At 39.1% G+C, this 19873-nt stretch overlaps 1 protein-coding gene across 5 annotated transcripts in view; it reads left to right on the top strand.

The window, feature by feature from the left end:
* The window catches only part of mms4 (Methyl methanesulfonate sensitivity 4), a 371357-nt gene that overhangs the window by 22995 nt on the left and 328489 nt on the right, over window positions 1-19873 (top strand). Inside the window, exon 1 of one of the 5 annotated variants that reach the window (XM_090390522.1) lies at window positions 10903-11025. The exons of the other annotated variants lie outside the window; for them this stretch is intronic. The gene's annotated coding sequence lies outside the window, so the exon portion shown is untranslated. Of the gene's footprint in view, window positions 1-10902; window positions 11026-19873 lie in introns of those variants that run through there. 5 annotated transcript variants of the gene reach the window in all.

Genomic DNA, 19873 nt, shown 5'->3' with positions numbered 1-19873 from the left:
TGTAGATTGGATGACAAACAATATTAAACAGGAACTGCATGTGAAAAAGAGGCCATGGAAGAGATATAAGGAGACAGGTGAAGAGTGGATGCATGAAGAATATAAGACACAGGCCAGGAGAGTGACTAGTATGGTAAAGAAGGCAAAACTGGAATATGAGAAGCGATTGCCCCTAGTATCTAGAGAAAATCCTAGGGAATTTTTTAGCTATGTGGCCAGTAGGAAGAGATATGATTGTGGAAGAATGACATTGTGGGATAAAAATGGGAATAGAGAGAGAATGATCCCTTTAATTCTAGAGGGATAAGGCAGGTTTGAGGTTTAGAGGTGCAGGAGAAGAGCGTGTTCCAAATACTGAATACTCTGGATGTCAGTAAAGCTGTGGGACTGGATGGTATTTCACCACAAGTTTTGAGAGAATATGCTAAAAAACTGACAGCTCCTTTGACTTGGCTTTTCAATAAAAGTCTGGCTATGGGAAAAGTGTCCAGGGAATGGAAGGAAGGTAAGATAGTGCCATTGCATAAGGGCAATAGCAGACTGGAAGTGTTTAATTATAGGCCAGTTTGAGTGTCATCAGTAGTTGTTAAGATCTTAGAGAAATTAGTGAAGTGAGATTCGAGTCACGACTGCTTACTGAATCTGCACAGCGCCAGCGTGAGATTAATTATTCTGTGTATCCCTTTTGAATTTAGAATTATTTCCCTGCACAAAAGACTCCACTGTTACAGGATGTTGGCTGCCGCAGCATAAGAAAAACATTTTTTCTTGTAAAGGGATTCAGCAACAGATTCAGCAACAGAAAACAGATTCAGCAACGTAACAATGGTGCAGTCGACAGGATGTGATTAGGGCCCTAGAATTTAAGTTGACACATCCTTAATCATTATAAGTTGGTTTTTGATATCGTATCGGTTTATTGGAATAATTAGAATTTAAGAAATTTATGTTGTGTTGAATTGTAAGATGAATGCAGATATGTCCCTACCTACAAGCTCAGAGTTAGATGACTCAGAGTTTTTTAGAATGATTGATCCCTTGCATGTGTTCCCACAATTCTCTGGAGAGGGAGATGATTGTGTGCACACATTCTTTAAACACGTCGAGGAGCTCAGAGGAATGGGCCAATGGAGTGACATACTACTCCTCATGCTCATACGTGGAAGGCTAATAGGGAAAGCGAAGAAAATTCTTTGCTCGCAACCCATCCTAAGAAGAACCCTGAGATATGAACAATTCAAGGAAATTCTGATCTCTGAATTCTCAAAGAAGGGAGGAATTGTTCAAGTACTTGGCAAGCTTTACAACTGCTTCCAAGGAAAAGGGGAAAGAGTCAGTACTTTTCTCCATAGAATATTGACTCTCACCCAAGAAATGAGAACCTCACCAGAGGATTGAGACCACCTTGAGTGGGTAGCTCTCCAACAATTTCGAGCAGGTCTATCCCATGAACTGCAGGAAAGTGCACACCAGAAGGAAGTAGAAAGCCTCGATAAATGCTATGAGGTAGTCAAAGAAAGAGAGAGAATATTGGAGGACATGGCACAGATCACTGATCTAAGAAATTTAATATTAGAAGTCTCAGGAGAGGAGACCCCCAAAGGTGAATCAAAGCATCAGTTGGCTCCAAATTTCAACACTGAGGGAAAACTCTGCAAGATGCAGAACGTGAGCCCCCACAGAGATGCAAGATGAAAAGAACCTCACCTTGGTTGAAGGTTTCATAGAGAATATCCCTTGCAATTTGCTCTTAGACACTGGAGCACATATTTCAGTCATCCCTCATTCGCTTTTCAAAAAACTAGGCACCCTGAGTAATAATAGCTTGGTTGAACTTCAACAACCCCACAAAATCATGGAAATTGCGAGAGTTGAACTTTGTTCCACCACAAAAATTAATGTAAACATTTCCATGCCTTGTTTCCCCATAAGTGTTATGCACGGACTGATAGTTCTTCCTGAGATCTCGGGTCCGGGCCACCAAATTGTGCTGGGATTGGACTTTTTGAGAAGAAACCAATTTGTGTGTAACTTTGTTAACCAATCACTGTCACTCTGTGGGAGAACTTTCAAACCTAAACTCGCTCCCGACAATGTAAGCAAAATAAGTGTAACTAGGTCGGTTGGGGAGGATAATGGGGCGGAGGAAGATCAAGATGGGTGGAGAGAGAGAGACTTGTGCACAATGCTCTGAAGTTGCATGACTCCGATCCTGTTAAGGAGGAGCTCCAAGAATTTTTCCAACTAAATTGGAGAAATTATTAATGGAGTATGAAAGGGCGGGAATCATCGAGAGGTCAAATTCCCGTTGGAACAGCCCCTTTATTCTGGTTGAAAAAGTCAAACAGAGACCTAAGGTTCGTTTTAGATCTAAGGGAAGTCAATAACGTCACCAAACTGATTGACTTCCCTGTATGCATGATAGAAGAGTTACTGGTTGGGCTGGAGGGAGCAAGAGTGTTTTCAAAATTGGATCTGAACTCTGGCTATTCCCCTCAGGAAGGAGGATAGGCAGTATTTTGCTTTTACCACAAAGTGGCAAAAATACCAACTGTGCCAACTTCCCCAGGGGGGGGGAGCAAGGAACTCAGCTATGAGTTTTCAGAGCCTCATGAACACCATATTAGGTGACATCATGGGTAAAGGAGTCTTGTGTTTCCAGGACAACCTGTTGGTTTACTCATCAGCCTGAAAGAACATAAAGAAGTCCTACTGAAGGTTCTGGACAAGCTTAACAGGGCACACCTATCTTTGAAGTGTTCCAAGTGTGAATTCTTCCTAAAGTCAGTGGAATACCTGGGACATGTAGTCAACGAAGAGGGGATAAAACCCTCCAAAGCGTAATGTTAATGCCATACTGGAAGCACAGCCCCCTTCCACAGTACGACAAGTCAGGAGGTATATGGCTATGGTGAACTTTTACAGAAAATTTATCCCTGAATGCTCCAAGTTAATGGACCCTATCGTAAAACTAACGAAAAAAGGGGGAAATTTGTATGGGGGAGAAGCGTGAGGCCTATCATGCGTTGAATCAGGCTCTGACTAGATCACCAGTACTCATACCTTAAGCTCGGTCAAACCTTTTTCATAGCAGCTGATGCTTCTAAGGACACCATTGCGGCAGTACTGGAACAAGCAGAAGGAGATCACTTCAGACCAATTGCTTTCATAAGCAGAAGGCTATCCCCCTCTGAGAGAAACTATTCCATCATAGAGAAGGAGGCTCTGGCACTCATATACAGCCTCAGAAAGTTCCGATATATATTACTGGGCCAACATATCATACTCAGGTCGGACCACAAACCCTTATCCTTCATTTCATCAATGAAGGATAAGAATCAAAGAATTGTGAGGTGGTCCTTAGAGATGCAAGAATTCAGGGTAGAGATTAATTACATTCCTGGGAGATCCAACGTTATGGCTGACTATCTGTCTAGATCTCTGGACTCCTGCACTGATGAGGAAAATATCAACCCTGTGCTATTGATCGAGAGAAAGAAGAAACCACTTCCCCTCCATCTTCAAAGTTGGGGGGAAGTCTGAAATAATAGAAGCCCAGAAATTGGACCCAATGTGGGGGGGGGGGTGCATGAAAGAATGAAAAGGGGAGAAGCCTCACGCACAACCAGGTGTTCCACAATACCATACATATGGATGAAGACGGACTTTTGTTGTCAAAACAAGATGTCACAGGGAGGTGGAAGGAAAAAATTCTGGTTCCTAAAGTCATGATTCCTTGGGTCTTGTACTCATTTCATAATGCGGAGCTAGCCGGACATCAGGGTATTCACAGAACCTGGAAGAGGGTGACGGACAGATACCTATGGAAGGGCATGAGAGAAGATATTGAGAACTATGTGTCATCGTGCCATGTGTGTCAACAGAAATCTGTCATTTCTGGTAAAGCACCACTGTAACCATTCCCGCTCCCCTCATGACCATTTCAAGATGTGGCTATGGACATTGTGGGACCCCTCCCCACTACCTCAAAGGGAAACAGGTACATTCTCATCGTGATCGACATGTTCTCAAGGTTTCCCAAAGCCACAGCCATGAAGAATCAAACAGCAAAGACCGTTGCAAACAAGCTCTTCAAGCTGATTTTCTCTAGATATGGAACTCCCGAAACCCTTTTTTCAGACCAGGGTACCAACTTTACGGCTGAAGTAATGCTCCAACTCTGCAAATTATTGAGAATAAGGAAACTGTTTACTATCCCGTATCACCCCCCTAAGGAAATGGGATGTGCAAGAGGATGAATCGGACTCTGAAGCTCACTCTTTCCAAACTAGCAGAAGGGCGGGTTTCAGAGTGGGATTCCCATCTAGCACACACCCTTTTCGCTTGTAGGACCACTCTCTATGCAGCAACAAGGGAATCCCCTGCTTTTGTGCTCTACGGATTCGATCCCTCTTTCCCCAATGATTTCAGAAATTCAAAGGCGAGCACTGGATTCCCAGACATTGATGAGTACTTGAACAACCTCATCAAGGAAAACAGGCTGGCACATGAGTTGGTGGCTGAGTCAAGTAATACGTGTTCACAACGTGCCGGGTCTTATGCAAATAAATTGAGAAAACACAAAGACTTAAAACTAGGAAACTTGCTCCTATTGGAGCAGAACTCTGGGAGAAAAAAGGGGGGGAAATTTGGAAGGAGCGCCACAGGGCCCTTTGAAATTGTAGAAAAACTCCCCTGTGACATACAAGATAAAGGAGATGGCACGTCAGGGAAGAACCCTAGTAGTCCACTCAGATCGCCTAAAATTGTACAGATGCAGATCAAGTAGGTTGGTTTGTCTGGGCGATTCCCTCGAAAACATTGGCGAAAGGGGGGGGAAGTCAACAGAGGCTGTAAGGGGAACATGATGAAAACACATCCCAGAGCAACCCCCGTACATGAGACGGAACAGCAAGAGAGAAGAAGAGCAAAGCCTGTCGAAGGAATATCTTAACTTGAAGATATTCCTTGAGACCGAACGCTTGAGATATAAAGAAGCACCAAATATATATCATGGGAATGAGCAAACTCAGTCATGTCATGAGGAAACGATACAGTCTCATGAGCCGAGATACATACTAAGGCCCAGAAAGAATGGAAGGTTTATCCCCAGAGAATTGAGGGAGAAGCAAAAAGTTTTTCTAGAAAATTAGAAAAAAAAATTTTTTATAATAAGGGATGCTTAAAGAAAAAATTTATCTTTAGAGCTTTACAAGTAAATTCTTTATTCAGGATTTAACATGATATTTACTACTAATTAAGATATCTGCACATCAGCTAATAATTATGAAGTATTATTTTATGTTATGTAATAATGTGTAGTCCATGTGTGCCATATAGTGAGAGTTTCTCCTGCATAACTGAAATGAGAAGCAGAGAAATTTTTGTCAAAATAGTAAGAATTGTGTAAGGGAATTGTTAAGTTATTTGTAATTCCCATTAAGCTGTCTAGTACATTATGAAATTCTGAGAAAAATTATAAGTAGTAATCCAGAATAATCGCGTATAATCTGTACGAGTTGAGCGTAGCGATGAAGACTATACCAACGCGGAAAATGACGTCAGAATGGCTACCTGGAAAAATGTAACCTAACAGATTAGGGAGAGTGTAGGATCACCCAAGGGGCATGAACGGTGGGGTTCGTGGGTGAAAACAACATCGAATAGAGGGTGCCCGAAAAGGGTGAATAAAAGACGAAGCGCGCCATTTTACAAGGCTTTTTCTTTTCGATTCCTGGATTTGAGTTTTAGGAGGTTTTGTTGGGGGGGGTCGTGAGAGAGCATTGGATTCACTACGGTGATGACAGACGGTGGGTTCTTTTCTTGAGAATGCTTGAAGATTTCCAAGCAGAGCTGATCGCGATATGATGGCCTATGGGGAATCGAGCCTTAGCAGAATGTCCCATAGGAGAAAGTATCCTGCGGAGCAATAGACAGCACGGCACAGTCAGAAACGATAAAAAGAAAAGCGTAGTGCATCGCCAGGCGCAAAGACAGCCGAAGAATAAGTAAGGTAACCCAGATCTACATGAGATGGCGGCATGAAATCTGAAAGGATCCGGTAATGTAAAGATTTTCACTTCTATGTTAAAAATCGCTTAGAAGAATGAAATTTGTGTATACTGTAACTAAAGGACACTAGTAGAGAACTTTTAAGAGAGAAATTGATTGAGTTAATTAAGATCCTGTGGAACAAACCAGAATTGTTGATAGGCAGTATTTTTGATTGTGAATGGCTAGGCTTGCTTGATAAAATTTAGAATTAAGATAAATATTAGTAGAGTATTAATGAAAGTATTCAATGCATGTTCTGTGAATGACTTGTGAAAAGAATTATATCTTAGTAGTATTATGCGTACACTTAATCTTATCCTTTTGTAATTGAAGGATTTAGCATACTCAGATTCATTGTGATTTAGTATGTACCTTAACTTAGAGTAAATTTTGATCCATTGAATAATTGAATTTCCTTATGTTTTTCCAATAAACATGTTTTGTACCTTATACCTGAGTTGGTGCCTGATTACGAATTCAAACCACCACTTATGAAATAGAACCTTTTGGCGGGAAGGAATTTAGATATAATTGCTTAAGTGAGATTCGAGTCACGACTGCTTACTGAATCTGCACAGCACTAGCATGAGATTAATTATTGTGTGTATCCCTTTTGAATTTAGAATTATTCCCTGAACAAGAGTCTCCTCTGTTATAGGATGTTGGCTGGTGCAGCATAAGAAAAAATTTTTTCTTGTAAGGGGAGAGAGATGCAGCGACATAACAACAGCATTGGGCAGATGAGGGTAATGTTATCTGTGAGACATTACCCTCATGGATTTGTTAAGGGGTGCTCGTCTTTTAGTAATAGGCTAACCTTTTATAATAAAGTTACAAGAGCAGTTGATGAAGGAAAAGCATATAATGCCATTTTCTTGGATTTAGCAAAGGGTGCCACATGATAAGTTGATATTTAAGTTGCAGCACATGGGTTTGGATGTCAGGTTAGTCAACTGGATACTTGGGGCAGTATCAAGAGGCAGAAGGTTACAAGCGGGATCTCACAGGGCTCAGTCCTTGGACCTGTATTGTTTAACCTTTATATTTAGATTGCAGGGGGGGGGGATATTCAGTTGTTTGCAGATGATGTGAAGCTGGAAAAGGTTATTAGTAATAGTGTAGATGTGGTAGCAATGCAAGAGGATTTGAATAAACTAGACAGATTGGGCAAATGAATGAGAGTGTCTGTTTAATGTAGCAAAATGTAAGGTCTTGAGTATTGGCACACCCAGGGAGGGGACCAAGGGGCCCTTCCCCCCCTCCAAAAAAAAAGAAAAAGAAAAAGGAAAAAACATTAGAAAAATTTCCAAAAATATTTTCCCAATAAAAATTATTATTATTATTTTAAAATTTATGTTGTGTCTTCTATTTCTATGCTACTTACGAATTAGCAATCACATTAGGTGGGAATACCCTATAGCACTCAGCAATCCTGGCCGCTGTGAACGCAAAGCGAATGAAGTACTGCTCAGGCGCTACTTCATTTGCCAGAGGAGATCATGGGTATCATGTATTGGCGATCACTGCAGATGCTCAGTCATAGTTCCTATGCAATGCGTAGTGTGTATTCTCAAATTGTCTACTCCCCCCCCCCCCCCCGATTAAATCTTCAGTGCTCAGCCCCTTCCAAGATTAAATCCTGAGTGCGCCACTGGTCTTGAGGTTTGGGACACGTCGATGGAACATATTGGAGGAGTTGAACTGGAGGAAGTAGGGGGAGCTGATAGATGTGGAGTTGATGGTTGATAGAAACCTGAAATTCAGAGGACACATTGCAAAGGTGGTGAAGGTAACACAGAGGATTGCTGCAATACTGAGAAGCATGCTCACATGTAGAGATAAGAGTTATCATTCTGTTGTATAAGACCCTGATCAGAGCACACTTAGACTATTCCCAGGATTTTAAGGGGAATAATTAACTGTGGAAAGGGTACAGAGGCAGATAACAAAGATGGTTTCAGGACTGTACAATGTTAGTTATGAGGATCAACTGAGGGAGTGTGGACTGCAGAGTTTGGTGGATAGAAGAAGGAGAGGTGATATGATTGAGAATTTTAAACTGTTGAGAGGTGGTTACAGGGTTGACACTGGGGAGATTTTTCACTTGGTTGAACAGTGGGAAGGAGTGATGACAAAGGGCTATCCCTGGAAGTTACGAAAGGAAGCTGTGGGCAAGAGGGTGAGGAGTGGTTTCTTTGTATGGAGGGTGGAATGAACTGTGGAATGCACTGCCTGATAGAGTGGTGAGAGCAAGAACAGTCAATGAGTTCAAGGAGTCCTATGATAGACCTTTTGTTTCCTAGGAGGGACCTCCTGCAGTGAGTCTTTGGTCTCCATTGAGGCTTGAATAATAATAATTAAGGGAAGGGTCACTACCCAGACCTGCGAACATTATTGAGGATTATCTCTAATCCAGAGAATTTTAATAATAAGGTGTGACACCTTTTGGCAACTCGTAGTCTGGCTCCCACTGATGAGTCTTCAGTAAAGGTCGAAACCTTTATTGAAAGTAGTGACCCTTCCCTCAATGCATAGCATTTTATATGTCCGCAAGGAGATGTGCTTTGCTTTATGGGATACTAAGGCAAGTGATGTGAAGTTATACCACCTTTGCCATGAGTTGCCCCAGTCCTGGAAATACTTCAGGCGCAAACTTTGTTTGCTTACACTTGGATAAAGTATTAAACCAAATATATAATTGGTAGCATAGCCAAGTGAAAAAACTTACATCAATATCTCTAACCCTGAGAATTTTGATAATAAGGTGTGATACCTTTTGGCAACTCGTATATGGAAGTATAACTTCTCCATTACTTCCAGCTTAGTATCACCACCTCTGGGTCTGGCTCTTACTGATGAGACCTCGATAAAGGTCGAAAACAGTCTGAGTTTCGACCCAGACCATTCCCTTAATGCATAGCATTTTACATCCGCAAGGAGATGTACTTTGCATTATGGGATGCTAAGGCAAGTGATGAGAAATTATACCACTTTTGCCACGAGTTGCCCCAATCCTGAAAATGCTTCAGGTGCAAACTTTGTTTGATTACACTTGGATACAGGATTAAACCAAATATATAATTGGTAGGTTTTAAGTCAAAACTTCTTGATTTTTTTTTTGTTTAGTCATTTTATTCTTTCCAATTTGGAATTTATTTTAATTTTGGCTCTTACCAGTCAGTGGTCACATCCTGTTTTTACTTGATTTAGTACTGAGGCATCTTGGACTATTTCTTTATTATTACACAGTATATAATCTATTTCATTTTTTATTTCTCCATGTCCATATTCTTTTAGAGGCTTTCTTAAAAAAATGTATTCATAATGTAAAGCTTGTTAGAGCCATTCCCGAGTTGCTTCTTTTACCATGTATGTATAGTCTTATTATGTCTATTTTCGTGAGAGGGTGACCTACTTTAGCATTAAAATTGCCCATCACTATAGTAAAGTTTTGATTGCTATTTTTTTTTTTTTTTGGTTAGAGTGTGCTGCAGTGAGTCATAAAATGCTTCTATCCCTTCATTAGTGTGGGATGACGTTAGAGTGTATATTTAGATGACCTTGATTTTAAGTTTGGAGAGTGTGATTTATATTATTCTTTCATCTGTATAATTAAATTCTTCTATAAAGTGTGTAATCGTTTTCTTAATTAGACATCCTATTCCGTATTGTCCTTGTGTTTTCCCATAATAGTATAAGTAGTCTCTATTTTTTTAGTTTTATTAAATGTTTATCCTGCCTGCCTACTTCACTTAAGCCTATAATGTCCCATTCAGTGTTTTAGTTTTTGCTGTAAGATGGTAAGGTCATCGTCTTTAAGTGTTCGACAATTAAATGTACCTATATGGAGGAAAAGAGAATTGCATTGGTTACTATCATATTTATGAATTCTTTGGGCTATTCCAGTATTTCTTATTATTTGGGAAAGCTTCATCACAACATCATGCTCTAGCCTCCATAAATGATTTTGGTCAGAGTAGTCATATAGTTGGGGCAATTTAGTCACATCCAGTGTTTGCCCATTATAGCTTTTATGGTAAAGGTCGTTTATATAAAGGCCGTAAAGCCATAATGGCTTCACAGCCTTTCTTTCTTCTTGGCATCATAGTGAAGGGATTGTGGCCTATTCTCCCACACTGACCACGTAACGTCTTGGGAGATGCATTTTATAACTTTCTGCCAGCTCTTTGCTCAGTATCAACTTCACCATGGTTCCTTACAAGACCATGTTTCCCATGGGTGGGGGGGATTTGTCCACATGCAGGTGTGATGCTAAGACTGCCTGGATATGGCCTTCTGGACTTCACCGAAATACTGGCACTACCATCTATATCAGTTCCATCAGGGTTTTTGACTGTGTTATAGGTTGTCAGATCACCATGGAAATCCATCCTAGGTTTAACTGTGCTCAATATGCTGCAAGCATGACTGATGGCTAGTCAGTCAAGATCCTGGTAGCAGAACACAGTTAATCCTCCTTGAAATACTACTGAATATAATTTTGTGATATTTTAAAATTAGCTTTGAAATAAGAATTATTATATTATTATTACACCCTCCATGGAGTCGACAGACTCATTGTGGGAGGTTCATTCAACTGACAACATATTTATCATATAGAATCCTAAAGTCCTTAACATTCTTTGCATTAACAAGATTTATTATTAATGCATTGTCAGTGAATGGAATGCATTACTCATTCTGGTAATGCATTCCATTCACTGACAATTCTCTGTAAAAAATCTACTCACACCCTTCTTCACCACATTTTTACATAATTTCCAGGAATGACTTCTGGTTCTTCCCCTCTCATTAGCATGTCTTGTTCATAAAAGCAGAAAGAGTTGTTCTCAAACAGCAGCAGTATATCTAAATCTGTAAGCATAATGAATAGATACTGAGTGAGAGTGTGGCATGACTTTTTTTGCATGGAGAGTGGTTGGTGAGTGGAATTTATTGCCAAATGAGATGGTGAGTATTGAAACATTTAACTAATTTAAGATAAGGTATGATAAACATTAGCTCTGTTAGAATGCACCTTACTATTGCCTCCTTTGATGAGTCTTGACTCCAGGAGATGTTTGTATAATAATAATAATAACAACAACAACAACAACGTGACGTGCATATTTCCATACATCATAGTAATGCAAGGTAAAATAAATAGCAATGTTCAAACCTTATTGCAATAAATCTTGCTTGATACCATTTTTTTTCAGAATATTTTAAAAGGATTGTTTAACGCAAGTGCAGAAATTAGCATGAAATGTTACAAATCCACCTGTCTTGGCGTTTCCTCAATTAGGAAATTCCAAGTTAGTCATTCTCATTATTAAACTAAAATGTATGAGTTTAGTTGATGGTTAGGTAAAAAATAAGTAAATAAATAAATAAAATATGAGGGGTGATATGTTAGAAGCCTGTAAATTTCTGTGTAGGTATTATTATTATTATTACGTGACACCTCCAAGGAGTTCAAAGACTTATCGAGGGAGAGCACCTACTCTATGGCTGTCCTTCTCCACCACTCAATCCACCAACTACCATCGTCATCATCTACAGCCCACTAACACCACCAGTATTTTCACAGACATTCACAAACATCCATGCCTACTGTGGGATTTGAACCTGCAGCCTTTTGGCTGGAGAGCTGATATGCTAACCACTCGGCCAACCAGGCTGGCAAATCACACTTCATTCTGAAAATTTCCTCTCAGTGAAAAAGAAAATATGTGTATTTTGTTGTTGTTGTTGTTCTTCTTCTTCTTATCATTATCTGGCATTTTCTTTTAATACAAAAGAAGAAATCGCACGTTTGGAAAGGATATTTACTGCAAGTTTACATAGGTGGCAAAGTAGCTATACTTTTACTACAATTTTACACTAAAATGTATGAGTATGCTCCCGAAGTGATTTATATTTGTAACAATTGTCTTGTGGTTTTGAAAATAAATTATTTCAAACATCAGCAGGATGAATAGGTGGGTCCTCCCCACTCCCAAAAGCTGAACTCTTATGTAATATTTATGCACCTATTTTTTTAAATTCAAATATTTCTTTCTTTTTCAACATAATCTCTCTCTTAAGACTAATACATTTATTCCAGCAATGTTTGGGCACCATTATCCTGTCCCTGTAGTGGTTCTCAGTAAGATCTGCAAAATACTCCTATACGGCTGCAATCACCTCTTGATTTGAAGAAAAACGCTGGCCAGCGAGGAAGAGTTTTAGTTTTGGGAAGAGATTGAAGTCAGAGGGAGCTAAATCTGGGGAAATAGGGTGGATGTTCCAACAATTCATAGTGCAAATCCCTTAATTTTCCCATTGCCAAAACACTTTTGTGGACAGGTGCATTGTCCCGATGAAAGATGATTTTTTTCTTCTGCAAACCAGGTCTTTTCTCACTAATTTTTTTGTCTAGTCTGTTTAAAAGATTTGAATAATATTCTCCGATTGTTTTACCCTTTTCAAGATAATCAGTAAACAAAATGCCTTTAGCATTCCATAACACCAATGCTATGACCTTTCCTGCTGATGGAACCGACTTTGTCTTCTTTGCCGCTGAACAATTGGCTTCTGTCCCTGTTTTCACTGCTGTTTGGATTCTGGTGTGTAATGGTGAATCCAAGTCTCATCCATAGCAATAAATCAACGCACAAAATCAGTTTTATTCTTGTTAAAATGCTTCAAGCACTGTTTGGAGATTTTCATGCGAGTGTGTTTTTGATCTGCTGTGAGCAATCACCGGTGCCCATCTTGTGCAAAGCTTTTTCATTTGCAATTCTTCGTGCGAAATATATCCTAGATGTTTATACAGCTATCGGAAGCAAAAGTATTGTCTATAGTCTCACAATTTTATGCACTTTGACTCACCAATTATCCAATACCATATCATGCACTTGATCAATGATTTCTGGTGTGGTTACACTTGTTGGACATCCTTCATGTGGATCATCTTCAAGGCTGGTATGGCCACGTTTAAACTCGGCAGTCCATTTCTTAATTGTTGAAAACGAAGAAGAAGAGTGCCCATAAACTTTTATGAACTTCAAATGAATTTCTTTTGGCATTAAACCTTCTTTTACAAAGAATTTTATAATCGCATGATACTCAATTTTATCCATTTCAAGGGATATAGACAATACTTTTGCTTCCGACAGCTGTATAACGCAAACTACTTGATCGACCATCTATGGTCGAGTCTGAGAACTTTTCAGACGACCCTCGTAAAAGAAATCTTGGTATTTCAATTTAGGATATAATTGATGATGTATTTTTGTTGATGTATTATGTACTACTGCTTGAGTTGCTTAGTATGTTTTCTGAAGAAGTGTCATTTCTCAATAGCCTTGAGAGTAATCTAAGCTTTTAGCTTTTACTTCCAGCTGAGAAGTTATTGTCTAGTGTTTCTAAGACAAAAGTTATTTCCAGCAGCAGTAAAAGTCATCATATTTGGAATTTTTTAAGGAAAAAAAACAAAAAAGTAACACTACTGAACTTTCTTTGTTGCATACATGTAAATGGTTTTTCTATGGTGAAAATATAGAATAGGATTTCTAGAACTTAGAATCGTGTCAACAGACAGCTGAATAAATGATTGTAGATTACATAGAAACAGTCCAGAATTAGAAGTATTTGCTTTGGCAGATAAAACAGTATCATAGGCTTACTTCTTTTATCAAAGTAAAATGATGTAATAGATATTGAATACTATCTGTGAAAACTTTCAAACCAATAGAAAATTACATAGAGTAGTTATTTATAATTCAGTTCCAGGAGTTCCATTCTGAAATAAAAAATCTATCGAAGAAAAAATTTGCTAAGACATAAAAAATAAATGTAAATTAAAAATAAATACTTAAAGAAATGCATAAATTTTTCTTTGATTTGTAAAACCTTAGGTTAAATTTTGAATTACTTACCTCATGAATCATGTGAATTAACTACACATTCACTGTGTGTTTAGCAAATGACAGTTTGATGATTTACAATGCCCAAATGTCACTTCATGACAGAAGTTAAGCCAGTACACTTGCACACCTTATGTCCTAGCTGGAAATGTGCGCTGCATGTAAAAAGAAGAAAGTGAGTAGTGTAAGGACACCTCCCCTGTAACATGACACCATGAATTAACGCCCAGCTTCTCTAGTGCTTCCACCAGCTCTATACTACGCATAGCAAAAAACAACTTGCAGTTTCTGCTGAATGTTATTAAAAGTAGCAACATTTAGTGCATATCCACATTTACTAAATGATAATATTGAAAGGTGTTTTTATTTATTTTATTCTACTCACTTTAGTGCCCCTTGAAGATGGTGCCCTGATGCAATGTATTGCCTGCTTGCTGTGTTGGTGAGGTTGCTCAGGGCCAGCTGAGCATGTTGCTCAGCTGGCATTGAGCAACATGCTCTAGATTCATCATCATCATCAACTTCCTGACATGTACCCTCAAGGGGGTGTACAGGATATGATAGTACTACATGACAAACTCACATCATTACTAACTTCCTATCTACAATTTTCCTCCAAATCAGTCTGTTATTTGTCAAGACCCCAAAATTATCAGATCTTATATTTCTATCGTCTAAGGAACTTTGTACCGTATCAATCCACCTATATCTTGGTTTTCCTCTGGGTCATTTTCCTGCCAACCTGGCAGAGAACACTTGTTTTGCTAATCTTTCCTCGCACATTCTGTTTAAGTGACCATACCACCTGAGATTAGCTTTGCTAACACATTCCTGGATGCTGCCAATGTCTAGTTCTTTCCTGATATCCTCATTTTTAATATGATATTGCCATTGATGCCATCTGTTCAGGCCTCTAATCTTTCTCAGGACTCTCATATCTGCGGTCTCTAGTCTTTGGTCAAGTGTTTTACTTCTGACCCAGCTCTCAGATCCATAAATTAAAACTGGTTTGAACACTGTCTTGTATACAGCTAATTTAGTGTTCCGACTAATTTCTCTCTTATTCCATGTGAATTTATTCAATTGACTTCCCACCATACCAGCTTTGCTGATTCTGTTGTCTATTTCTATATTTAATTTACCATCTTCAGTTAAAATCGTGCTTAAGTAGCTGAAATGTTTTACTTGTTCCACAGGTTTTCCATTCACAACACAGTTGACATTTTCAATGATTCTGACTATTTTCATTGTCTTTGTCTTTTTATTGCTGACCTTCATACCATATCTATTACAATGGTTATTCAATTTAGTCAGGGAATCTTGCAAACTTGTAGTGGATTTATTTAGAAGTATAACATCATCAGCATAAAGCAAAGAGCTGATATCATGTTTAATACCACTTTCCTTCATAATGTGATCCATATAGATAATGAATAACAGAGGGGTAATGTACATCCTTGTCTCTCACCAGATTTAACATTAAACCATCTTCCTGTACTTCCTTCAATTCTAACTGCTGACTTGCAACTCAAATAAAGACTAAGTTTTGCTTGATATAATGTCCCATTGACACCATATAACTGTAGTGGATTGAATAGCTTCTCTCTTGGCACCTTGTCATATGCTTTTTCCAGATCGACAAAACTTAAATACAGATCTTTGTTATATTCCCATGCTTTCTCGACTATTTGTCGTAAAGTGAAGATCTGATCCTGACAGCGTCTATTTGGCCTGAATCCAGCTTGTTCCTCACCAGGCTTTTCTTCCACAATTCTTCTCAACCGTTTCTCAAGTATACTTGCATAGATCTTGCCAGGAACACTCAGTAGGGAAATACCTCTGTAATTCTCACATTCAGTTTTATTTCCCTTTTTATATATGGGTACTATGAGAGCTCTACTCCAATCATCAGGAATTCGGCCCTCTGTCCAGGCCTTCTGAACTATGCAGTGCAGCCACTGTAAGACGTTTATACCACCATACTTCAGCATTTCTGGTCGAATATCATCTACTCCTGCTGCCTTTCCACATTTCAAGCCTTTGATGGCTTTTTCTACTTCAAGAATGGATATGTATTCCTGACTGTATGCCTGTTGAGTGTTTTTTTACCACTGTGCTATCACTGCTTGTTTCATTTAGCAATTTTTCGAAGTAATTACTCCATACTTCAAGGATATCTTTTTCTCCCATTTTCATGTCACCTTTATCATCTCTAACTCCTTTTACAGCATTCTTTCCTCCATTTCTAAGCTTCTTCAACAACCTGCAGAATATCTTACCACCTTGATATTTATTTTCTATATTCTTGCCAAAGTCCTCCCATGGATGGCTTTTTGTTCTAATCTATATCCACAAGAAAGAGATCTCCTGGCTTATGTTACACATCTTTGGACTCACTCCATGGAAGGGTTTGGATGTACCATTACTCCTGACATCTCCAAGGCTTTTGATAGGGTCTGACATTGAGGACTTCTCAAGTTACCATGATTTTGGAGGTGGCACTAGTGTCCTTGGTAAATGTGGCAGTCATGTTTAGCTAGTCTAGAAAACATGTTTTTAAAGTTAAATATAGTGTGGCTTTTTGTCACAAATTGTGATGCAGTTGTGCATCGGTTAGATACAAGTGTCCTTCAGTGGTCTTATTGTTTGGAACTGTGTTGTATATATTGTTTTCACTGCCGTTTGTTTCATTATTTCAACGTGTAAAGATGGCATCCAACAAGAAAAGTATGTCAGCGGCGTGCAGGACTTCTACACGAAAGGCTGGCTCAGCGTTAGATTTTTCGCAATGGATTCGTTGCGGAAACTGCCACATGTATGCGCCGAAAAATGTGAAGTATATGTGGTCGGTCTGGCTTAATGAGAAGAACGAAAATGTCAATGTATGTGAGAAGTGTCGGGATATGCTGGAGCGTTTAGGAATGGAAGCTGACATTGGGACCGTAGCGGAAGAACTTCGGCGGGAGTTTATGGAAATGAAAAATGACCTTCATCTTCTTTATGAGGAAGTGGAAGTGCTCGGTAAGGAGATACTGGAAGTTAAAGCTGAGTTTAATGTGTTAAACAGAAAAATTAGGATTACAGAGATTACTTTAGCTGAAGTAACTAGAACAGGATTACATATCGGTGAGTCTTTGGTGAATGATGCAGTAATAAATAGTATGGGAGTGATTGGAAGTCAACAAAATAAAACCACAAGTGGCCTAGAAGAAACGAGATGTAGTGAGAGTGGGTGGGGGGTAAGTAATAGAGCGTTGAGTAACGAAGCTGGGAGAGTCATGCTGAATAGCGTAGAGAATGAGTCCATGAGTGTGGACTTGTATGAAGTTAAGAGTGGTAATATATATGGTGATTCTATGATTAAGGTTATGGAGAGTGGTATGCATGAGGAGTGCTTGGCTGATGGGACAATAGAAAGAGTGGCTTTAGCAATAAAGAGATGGCATGAAGCAGACAAGATGATAGTTATGGTGGGTACGAATGACCTGAGAGGTAGTATAAATCGGGTAGGAAAAGATTTAAGAACATTATTAGATATTGTGAAGAGGAAAAGTGTCAATGAGAGGATAGTGTGTGTGTGTGTGTGCTGCCTCGTTTTGACGTTTATGAGTTAAGTAGACGAGCAATGATAATGAATGATAATGATCATATTTTATTGGGGCTGTCGCCGCTACAGGGATTTGTGGTGTGAAAGCTCTGGATAAGAAAGTATTATTTTCAGTTATCGTTGATAAATTTATTTAATATTGCGTAGTTTTGTTTGCCTTGCGTCTCTTAGTGCATCTTTTTGTGTGTTTTTGGTGTATTATAATTTGATAAAATACACTGCAAGTAAGTATGGCTTCAGTACGAAGGAAAATGGCGGCCAGTAACGATGGTTCGCCATGTTTATCAAAGAACGGTAGTATAAAAGAGATGATTCAGTGTACTAGCTGCGAAATATACGCTTTGCAGAGTGGGGTCGGAGTGTGGTTAGATGATAATAAAGGAGTGAATGTGTGTAGAAAATGTAGGGAGAATGAGAAATTGAAGAGTATTTTGGATCGTGAGTGTGATATTTTTGTCAAACTTCAGAATGAAGAAAATAGGGATATGACAAGAAACGGCGAGGTTGTACCAGAGAATTGTGAGAGTGTGAATGTAGAAAGTGTGAATGATAGTATTAATGGTTTTACTGAGAATAAAAAAGATGAGATAGACACAATGAGTGAGATCGCGTTGTTGAATGGTGCGATAGAAAGGGCAAAACAGCAGCTAGAGCATATGAGCAAAAGTCGACTGAATGAACCAGCCAATAATAAAAAGTATGACAGGAAAAATAGACGTATGAGTGTGAACATGAACAAAATGAAGAATAGAGTGCTGTATGGAGACTCGTTAGTACGAGGTGTGATAGTAGAGGATTTGACAAAATCGTACCAACCTGGTGCGACAATAAAGGATGTAAAGGAATCTATTAGAGAGCAAAAGGAAAGGGTGAAAGAAATGATTGTTGTGGCAGGTACGAATGATTTGAAAGGAGACAAAATGGAAATGATAGAAGACCTGAATGAATTGTTTGAGGTAGCAAAAGAAAAGAGTGAGAGAGTTAGAATGATTAGTCTTTTGCCACGGTATGACAGTGAAATGTTTAAAAGGAGGGCCATAATTGCGAATGAATTTATGCGTGGGTTATGTATGACGAGTGGTGTGGAATTTGTGGACGTGTGGAGCGAGTTTGATGGGCGAAAGGATCTATATAAGATGGATGGCTTGCATTTGAATGGTTACAGTGTAAGAAGACTTGAGAAAGTGTTGCTGAATGTGGTGGATGTGCAAATTCAGGGAAACTAGATTTATTAAGGGGGGGGGAGTAGATATACAGTCCTTAGGGAGGCAGTTGAATGCAAGAATGAATATAATATGCCTGAGCAAATAAGGACAACAAATCAGAGTGGGATAGTTAATATAAGGCATCAAGGTAGGGTTGGGGCTAATGGGGGTCTTAAATTCATGTACACTAATACTAGGAGTATTAGGAACAAGAAGGAAGAGTTTTTGGCCATGGTTGGCACTTCCAGACCACAGGTTATTGGTATTAGTGAAACATGACTGACTGCATATGATATAGCTAGTGGGATTGAATGTGATGAGTATAGTGTGTTCAGGAATGACAGAGAGAATAAAATGGGGGGAGGAGTATTGTTGATGATAGCTGATGAGCTGCAGCCAAGGAGAATAGAAGTTGAATTGCAGGATAGAGAAAAGAGCACATTTGAGGCCATTTGGGGTGGGATTGTGGCTAGCAGAACTAAATATACAATTGGATGCTGCTATAGACCAGGTCATGGAAAAGATGGTGGTGATAGTATGCACAAGCAAATAGAAGAAATGAGTGGAAGCAGGGTGATTATTATGGGAGATTTCAACCATGGTCCCATTGATTGGAGTGAGGAGAGGACACACGGGAGGAAGGAACTGGATTTTATGCGGTTATTAAGGGATAACTATCTGCGACAGCATGTAATGGCAAATACTAGGAGTCAGAGAGTGCTTGAGCTAGTAATTACATCTGAGGATTTGGCTGTAACAAATATGGCCACATTGCCACCAATCGGTGAGAGTGATCATAGGGTCTTGACTTGGGAGGTGGCTAAAGGTGTAGAATTTTCAATTAAGACAGGGTACATGTGGAATTATCGGGCTGGAAAGTATGACAAGCTTAAGAGTTTGATTGGTTCAATGCCATGGCATGTACAACTGCAAGGACTAGAAGTCGATAGTGCATGGGAGGTAGTTAAGAAGTGTTTGCATGAAGCAATGGCTGACTGTATACCTAGAGTCCGAATAATAAATAACGTAGGGGTTAAATGGATGAATAACACCATTAAGCTTGAGCTGCAAAAAAAAGAAACAACTATGGAGGGAAT

Source organism: Typopeltis vanoorti, chromosome 3, assembly GCF_054136105.1.
Source record: "Typopeltis vanoorti isolate ZY-2024b chromosome 3, IOZ_Tvanoo_1.0, whole genome shotgun sequence".
Classification (NCBI taxonomy): Eukaryota; Metazoa; Arthropoda; class Arachnida; order Uropygi; family Thelyphonidae; genus Typopeltis; species Typopeltis vanoorti.
This window is presented reverse-complemented; position numbering and strand designations above follow the sequence as displayed.